Genomic DNA, 8,978 nt, shown 5'->3' with positions numbered 1-8,978 from the left:
CTCTTCATCTCAAATCTCTGCTCCTATTATCACCCTTGTGTTTGGATTATTCATTCTTCTTCTATTCCTTTCTTCTTCTACTAACATAAAGGAATCTCTATACTGTGACATAGAGGATTCCTCTTCCTTTTCAGTTCTCTTCTTTCTCATATGAGCAGGAACAAGGAAAAAGGCATTCTTGTTGAAGCTGATCCTGAACCTGAAAGGACTCTGAAGAGGAAACTAAGAGAAGCTAAATTACAACAATCCAGAGACAACCTTACTGAAATTTTTGAACAAGAAAAGGATATGGCAGCCGAACCCAACAACAATAATGCAAGGAGGATGCTTGGTGATTATACTATACCTACTTCCAAGTTTGATGGAAGAAGCATCTTAATTCCTGCCATTGGAGCAAACAATTTTGAGCTGAAACCTCAACTAGTTGCTCTAATGCAACAAAACGGCAAGTTTCATGGACTTCTATCAGAAGATCCCTACCAGTTTTTAACTGAGTTCTTGCAGATCTGTGAGACTGTTAAGACTAATGGAGTAGATCCTGAAGTCTACAGGCTCATGCTTTTCCCTTTTGCTGTAAGAGACAAAGCTAGAACATGGTTGGACTCACAACCTAAGGATAGTCTGGACTCTTGGGATAAGCTGGTCACGGCCTTCTTAGTTAAATTCTTTCCTCCTCAAAAGCTGAGGAAGCTTAGAGTGGATGTTTAGACCTTCAAGCAAAAAGATGGTGAATCCCTCTATGAAGCTTGGGAAAGATACAAGCAGATGACCAAAAAGTGTCCTTCTGACATGTTTTCAGAGTGGACCATGATAGATATATTTTATTATGGTCTGCCTGAGTTCTCTAAGATGTCACTGGATCATTCTGCAGGTGGATCCATTCACCTAAAGAAAATGCCTATAGAAGCTCAGGAACTAATTGAAATGGTTGCAAATAACCAATTCATGTACACTTCTGAGAGGAATTCCGTGAATAATGGGACACCTCAGAGGAAGGGAGTTCTTGAAATTGATGCTCTGAATGTCATATTGGCTCAGAACAAAATGTTGACTCAGTAAGTCAACATGATTTCTCAAGGTCTGAATGGATGGCAAAATGCATCCAACAGTACTAAAGAGGCATCTTCTGAAGAAGAGGCCTATGATCCTGAAATCCCTGCAATGGCAGAGGTAAATTACATGGGGAAGCCTTTGGCAACACCTATAACCCCTCATGGAGAAATTATCCAAATTTCTCATGAAATGATCAACAAAAGCCTCAACAGGGCTTTAATAATGGTGGAAGAAATAGGTTTAGCAATGGCAAGCCTTTTCCATCATCTTCTTAGCAACAGACAAAGAATTCTGAGTAGAGCACCTCTAACTTGGCAAATATAGTCTCTGATCTGTCTAAGGCCACTTTAAGCTTCATGAGTGAAACAAGATCCTCTATTAGAAATCTGGAGGCACAAGTGGGCCAACTGAGTAAGAAAGTCACTGAAACTCCTCCTAGTACTCTCCCAAGCAGTACATAAAAGAATCCAAAGAGAGAGTGCAAGGCAATTGATATAGTCAATATGGCTAAATGCAAGAAGGAAGGGGGGATGTGAATCCCAATGAGGAAGACCTCATGGGACGTCTCCCAACCAAGAAAGAGTTCCCTATTGAGGACCCAAAGGAATCTGAGGCTCATATAGAGACCATAGAGATTCCATTAAACCTCCTTCTGCCATTCATAAGCTCTGAAAACTATTCTTCATCTGAAGAGGATGAAGATGTAACTGGAGAGCAAGTTGCTCAATATTTAGGAGCTATCATGAAGCTGAATGCCAAGTTGTTTGGTAATGAAACTTGGGAAGGTGAACCTCCCTTGCTCATTGGTGAACTAGATACATGGGTTCAACAAACTTTACCTCAAAAGAAACAAGATCCTAGTAAATTCATAATACCTTGTACCATAGGCACCATGACCTTTGAGAAGGCTCTGTGTGACCTAGGGTCAGACATAAATCTTATGCCACTCTCTGTAATGGAGAAGCTGGGGATCATTGAGGTACAACCTGCCATATTCTCATTGCAAATGGCAGACAAGTTAGTAAGACAAGTTTATGGATTGGTAGAGGACGTGTTGGTAAAGGTTGAAGGCCTTTACATCCCTACTGATTTCATAATCTTAGACATTAGGAAGGAGGAGGATGAATGCATCATCCTTGGAAGACCTTTTCTAGCTACAGCAGGAGCTGTGATAGATGCTAACAGAGGAGAATTAGTCCTTCAATTGAATAGGGACTACCTTGTGTTTAAGACCCAAGGGTGTTCTTCTTTAACAATGGAGAGGAAGCATGAAAAGCTTCTCTCAGTACAGAGTCAAACAGAGCCCCCACAATCAAACTCTAAGTTTGGTGTTGGGAGGCCATAGCCAAACTCTAAGTTTGGTGTTGAATCCCCACATCCAAACTCTAAGTTTGGTGTTGGGAGTCTACAACATTGACCTGATCACCTGTGTGGCTCCATGAGAGCCCACTGCCAAGCCATTGACATTAAAGAAGCGCTTATTGGGAGGCAACCCAATTTTTATTTATCTAATTTTATTTTTCTTTTATTGTTCTTTAATGTTTTATTAGGTTCATGATCATGTGGAGTCACGAAAAAAAAATACTAAAATTAAAAACAGAATCAAAAATAGCAGAAGAAAAATCACACCCTGGAGGAAGGACTTACTGGCGTTCAAACGCCAGTAAGGAGCATCCGGCTGGCGTTCAACGCCAGAACAGAGCATGGATCTGGCATTGAACGCCAGAAACAAGCAGCATCCTGGCGTTTAAATGCCAGGAATATACCCTGAGGAGAGCTGGCGCTGAACGCCAGAAACAAGCATGGAACTGGCGTTCAACGCCAGAAACATGCTGCAATTGGGCGTTGAACGCCCAAAATAAGCATCAGTTTGGCGTTTAAATGCTAGAATGGTATGCAAAGGCATTTTACATGCCTAATTGGTGCAGGGATGTAAATCTTTGACACCTCAGGATCTGTGGACCCCATAGGATCCCCACCTACCTCAACTCACCTTCTCTCATCTTCTTCACATTCATCCTCTCTTCCCCATAAACTCTCTTCCCCATAAACCCTTCAACAATCACCTCAATCTCTCTTTCCAATTACCCCCCTTCACCACTCACATCCATCCACTCTTTCCCATAAACCCCACATACATTCAAAATTCAAAATTTCTTTCCCACCCAAACCCACCCTAAATAGCCGAACCTACCCCCTCTCCCCTCACTATATAAACCCCTCCATCCTTCTTCATTTTCACACAACACAACCCCCTCTTCTACACCTTGGCCGAATACACCTTCACCCCCTCTCCTCCATATTTTGTCTTCTTCTTCTTCTTTTCTTTCTTCTTTTGCTCGAGGGCGAGCAATATTCTACGTTTAGTGTGGTAAAATCATAGCTTTTTGTTTTTCCATAACCACCTATGGCACCTAAGACCGGAGAAACCTCTAGAAAAGGGAAAGGAAAGACAAAAGCTTCCACCTCCGAGTCATGGGAGATGGAGAGATTCATCTCCAAAGCCCATCAAGACCACTTCTATGATGTTGTGGCCAAGAAGAAGGTAATCCCTGAGGTCCCTTTCAAGCTCAAGAAAAATGAGTATCCCGACATCCGACATGAGATCCACAGAAGAGGTTGGGAAGTTCTGACCAAGTCGGAATCTTAATGGTTCAAGAGTTCTATGCCAATGCATGGATCACTAGGAACCATGACCAAAGTATGAATCCGAATCCAAAGAATTATCTTACAATGGCTCGGGGGAAATACTTAGATTTTAGTCCGGAAAATGTGAGGTTGGCGTTCAACTTGCCTACAATGCAAGAAAATGCACGCCCCTACACTAGAAGGGTCAACTTTAATCAAAGGTTGGACCAAGTCCTTATGGACATATGTGTGGAAGGAGCTCAATGAAAAAGAGACTCCAAAGGCAAGCCGGTTCAATTAAGAAGACTGGACCTCAAGCCTGTGGCTAGAGGATGGTTGGAGTTCATCCAACGCTCCATCATCCGCACTAGCAACCGATCTGAAGTTACTGTGGATTCGGCCATCATGATTGGAGAGGAAGTAGAAGTTCATGAAGTCATCTCCCTTGAATTCTACAAAATAGCCAAAAAGCCCTCTACCTTGGCAAGGCTAGCTTTTCCTCATCTTATTTGCCATATATGTTACTCAGCTGGAGTTATCATAGAAGAAGACATCCCCATTGAGGAGGACAAGCCCATCACCAAGAAAAGGATGGAGCAAACAAGAGAGCCCACTCATGGAACCCAAGAGACGCATAAGGAAGCTCATCACCAAGAAATCCTAGAGATGCCTCAAGGGATACACTTTCCTCCCAACAACTATTGGGAACAACTCAACACTTCTCTATAATATGGATCAATTAAGGGTGGAACATCAAGAGCACTCCATCATTCTCCATGAAATTAGAGAAGATCAAAGAGCAATGAGGGAGGAGCAACAAAGGCAAGGAAGAGACATAGAAGAACTCAAGGACATCATTGGTTCTTCAAGAAGAAAGCGCCACCATCACTAAGGTGGACTCATTCCTTGTTCTTATTTTTTCTGTTTTTCGGTTTTTATTCTATATGTGTGTTTATGTTTTGTGTCTCTACCTCATAATCATTAGTATTGAGTAACTATGTCTTAAGGCTATGAATAATTCCATAAATCCTTCACCTCTCTTAAATGAAAAATGTTTCTAATTCAAAAGAACAAGAAGTACATGAATTTCAAAATTATCCTTGAATTTAGTTTAATTATATTGATGTGGTGACAATACTTTTTTGTTTTTTGAATGAATGCTTGAACAGTGCATAATTTTGATCTTGTTGTTTATGAATGTTAAAATTGTTGGCTCTTGAAAGAATGATGAACAAAGAGAATGTTATTGACAATCTGAAAAATCATGAAAATTGATTCTTGAAGCAAGAAAAAGCAGTGAAAAAGCAAAAGCTTGCGAAAAAAATGGCAAAAAAAATTAGAAAGAAAAAGAAAAAGCAAGCAGAAAAAGTCAATAGCCCTTAAAACCAAAATGCAAGGGTAAAAAGGATCCAAGACTTTGAGCATCAATGGAGGAGGGCCCAATGAAATAAAATCCAAGCCTAAGCGGCTAAATCAAGCTGTCCCTAACCATGTGCTTGTGGCATGCAGGTCCAAGTGAAAAGCTTGAGACTGAGTGGTTAAAGTCATGATCCAAAGCAAAAAGAGTGTGCTTAAGAACTCTGGACACCTCTAACTGGGGACTTTAGCAAAGCTGAGTCACAATCTGAAAAGGTTCACCCAGCTATGAGTCTGTGGCATTTATGTATCTGGTGGTAATACTGGAAAACAAAGTGCTTAGGGCCACGACCAAGACTCATAAATGTAGATGTGTTCAAGAATCAACATACTTAACTAGGAGAATCAATAACACTATCTGAAATTCTAAGTTTCTATAGATGCCAATCATTCTAAACTTCAAAGTGACATGCCAAAACTGTTCAGAGGCAAAAAAGCTACAAGTCTCGCTCATCTAATTAGGACTAATATTCATTGATATTCTAGAATTTATAGTATATTCTCTTCTTTCTATCCTAATTGATTTTCAGTTGCTTGGAGACAAGCAACAATTTAAGTTTGGTGTTTGATGAGCGGATAATTTATACGCTTTTTGGCATTGTTTTTAGATAGTTTTTAGTATAATCCATCTATTTTTAGGGATTCTTTCATTAGTTTTTATGCTAAATTCACATTTCTGGACTTTACTATGAGTTTGTATATTTTTCTGTGATTTCAGATATTTTCTGGCTGAAATTGAGGGACCTGAGCAAAACTCTGACAAGAAGGCTAACAAAGGACTGCTGATGCTGTTGGATTCTGACCTCCCTACACTCGAAATGGATTTTCTGGAGCTACAGAATTCCAAATGGCGCGCTCTCAACGGCGTTGGAAAGTAGACATCCACAGGTTTCCAGCAATATATAATAGTCCATACTTTATTCCTGATTAGACGACATAAACCGGCGCTCAACGCCAGTTTCATGCTGCATTCTGGAGTCAAACGCCAGAAACACGTCACGAAGCAGAGTTGAACGCCAAAAACACATTACAACTTGGCGTTCAACTCTAAAAGAAGCCTCTACACGTGTAAAGCTCAAGCTCAGCCCAAGCACACACCAAGTGGGCCCCGGAAGTGGATTTTTGCATCAATTACTTACTTCTGTAAACCCTAGTAGCTAGTCTAGCACAAATAGGACATTTTATTATTGTATTAGACATCCTGGATCCTGGATTGTATTTTTGATCCTGTGATCACGTTTTGGAGGCTGGCCATTCGGCCATGCCTGAACCTTCATCACTTATGTATTTTCAACGGTGGAGTTTCTACACACCATAGATTAAGGGTGTGGAGCTCTGCTGTACCTCAAGTTTTAATGCAATTACTACTAATTTTTATTCAAATTCAATCTTATTTCTGTTCTAAGATACTACTTGTACTTCAATCTGATGGATGTGATGATCCGTGACACTCATCATCATCCGTCCCTATGAATGTGTGCCTGACAACTACTTCCGTTCTAAAAAGCGAAAGCTAGAGTGTGTATCTCTTGGATTCCTAATGCACGACGCATGGTTGCCCTCGCCTGACAACCGAGCCTTCCATTCCATGAGATCAGAGTCTTCATGGTATAAGCTAGAATTGATGGAGGCATTCATGAGAATCCGGAAAGTCTAAACCTTGTCTGTGGTATTCTGAGTAGGATTCCGGGATTGAATGACTGTGACGAGCTTCAAACTCGCGATTGTTGGGTGTGATGACAAATGTAATAGAATCAAGGGATTCTATTCCGACATGATCGAGAACCGACAGATGATTAGCCATGCCGTGACAGAGGATTTGGACCTTTTTCACTGAGAGGATGGGATGTAGCCATTGACAACGGTGATGCCCTACATACAGCTTGCCTTGGAAAGGAATAAGAAGGATTGGATGAAGGCAGTAGGAAAGCAGAGATTCAGAAGGAGCACAGCATCTTCATACGCCTTTCTGAAATTTCCATCGATGATCTACATAAGTATTTCTATCTTTATTTTCTGTTTATTTATTATTATTATTTGAAAACTCCATAACCATTTATTATCCACCTGACTGAGATTTACAAGATGACCATAGCTTGCTTCATACCAATAATCTCCGTGGGATCGACCCTTACTCACGTAAGGTTTATTACTTAGACGACCCAGTGCACTTGCTGGTTAGTTGTGCGAGGTTGTGAAGAAAGTGCTGAGTTAGTAAATGCGCACACCAAGTTGAATGCCATTATAACAGATCACAATTTCGTGCACCATCTACCCACCTCAGAGAATCATAGGGCTGAAGACAGAAGTGCAAACATTCACTCAAATGGATGGAGAATCACTTTATGATGCATGGGAAAGATACAAAGCTCTGATTAGGAAATGTCCATCCGAGATGTTTAGTGAATGGGATATACTTCAGAATTTCTATTAGGGATTGACTTTAAAAGCTCAAGGGTCTTTAGATTACTCTGCAGGAGGTTCATTACAACTAATGAAGACATCGGAGGAAGCCCAGAATCTCAGATATTGTGACCAACAATCAATACTTATATGCTCATCAGAGGCGACACCAACCAGTACAAAAGAGGGGTGTGTTGGAGCTAGAAGGAGTGGACACTATCTTGGCACAGAACAAGTTTAATGGAGTTGATGACAAAGAGAATTGATGGACTCCAAGTGGTTGCAGTTAACATAACAAGCCAACCCTTAAATGGATAGAGCCAAGGTAAAGAAGCCCTTGAGAAAAGCAGCTATGAACAGTAACTAGAACAAGTCCAATATATGCATAACACCTCAAGCACTTCTCAGAATGAATTTCATGGAGATACATATAATCCATCATGGAAGAATCACCCCAACTTGAGGTGGGGTGACAATCAGAATTCATCGCAAAAAAATCACAATTCCAACAACTCACGCAACACAAACAATCAACCTCATTCAAACAATAACACTAACCATTACAGAAAATCACAAAATCCATATCATCAACCCAATAACTCACAGACTCACCAAAATAATTTCTTCACACCCCCTTTCAATTCCCAAAACAATCACTTCATCAACCCAAATAACTTCCAGCAACAACCATCATATCCTAATATACTATCCATTGACCATCATGAAACTAGAATCTCAGCTCTTGAGGCAATATTATAAGCACTTGCTCAAACCACATAGGGTCTAGCAAAAGGGCAAGAGAGTTTAATTAAAAGTAAAGAGAGACAAGAGGTCACCATGAGAAACCTAGAAAGACAAGTAGGGCAACTGGCCAGACAAGCTGAAAGACCAACCAATGTTTTACCAAGTAATACCATTCCAAATCCCAAAGAAGAATGTAAAGCAATTCAACTCAGGAGTGGAAAAGCTTTAGAAAATAACAAAGGTACTGGCCAGAAGCATGTAGAGGAAGACAAACAGGACCAGGAGAAGCTCAACAAGAAGGAGGAAGAACCACAAGCCTCAAAGAAGGGAAAACAAGTCATGGAGGAGCATCCACAAGAAAAAGAAGAAGGATGTGAAGCCTTACACTCCTCCTCTTCCATATCCTCAAAGGTTCAAAAGGGAGCTTAAGGATCAACAATTTCCAAAGTTCCTAGAGGTTTTCAAGAAGCTGGAAATAAACATCCCACTTGTCGAAGCATTGGAGCAGATGCCTCTATGTAAAATTCCTCAAGGAGCTCATCAACAAGAAGAGAAGCTGGAATAAAAAGAAAATAGTGATCTTGACCTAAGAGTGCAATGTAGTGATTCAAAAAGGCCTGCCACCAAAACTTAAAGATCCTGGAAGTTTCTTTCTATCATGCACCATTGGCAACATGCCAGTTAGTAAGGCCTTGTTTGACTTAGGCTCAAGCATCAATTTGATGCCACTCTCC

The 8,978-nt window shown here is 40.6% G+C and overlaps 1 non-coding gene across 1 annotated transcript; it reads right to left on the bottom strand.

The window, feature by feature from the left end:
* Positions 1 to 687: 687 nt before the first annotated feature.
* Positions 688 to 791, bottom strand: LOC112766360 (small nucleolar RNA R71). The gene has a single exon (XR_003184296.1). It is a non-coding gene; the product is annotated as a small nucleolar RNA R71 (small nucleolar RNA).
* Positions 792 to 8,978: the final 8,187 nt, after the last annotated feature.

Source organism: Arachis hypogaea, chromosome 2, assembly GCF_003086295.3.
Source record: "Arachis hypogaea cultivar Tifrunner chromosome 2, arahy.Tifrunner.gnm2.J5K5, whole genome shotgun sequence".
Classification (NCBI taxonomy): Eukaryota; Viridiplantae; Streptophyta; class Magnoliopsida; order Fabales; family Fabaceae; genus Arachis; species Arachis hypogaea.
Note: the sequence above shows the minus strand (reverse complement) of the source record. Positions and strands in the feature narration are given on the sequence as shown.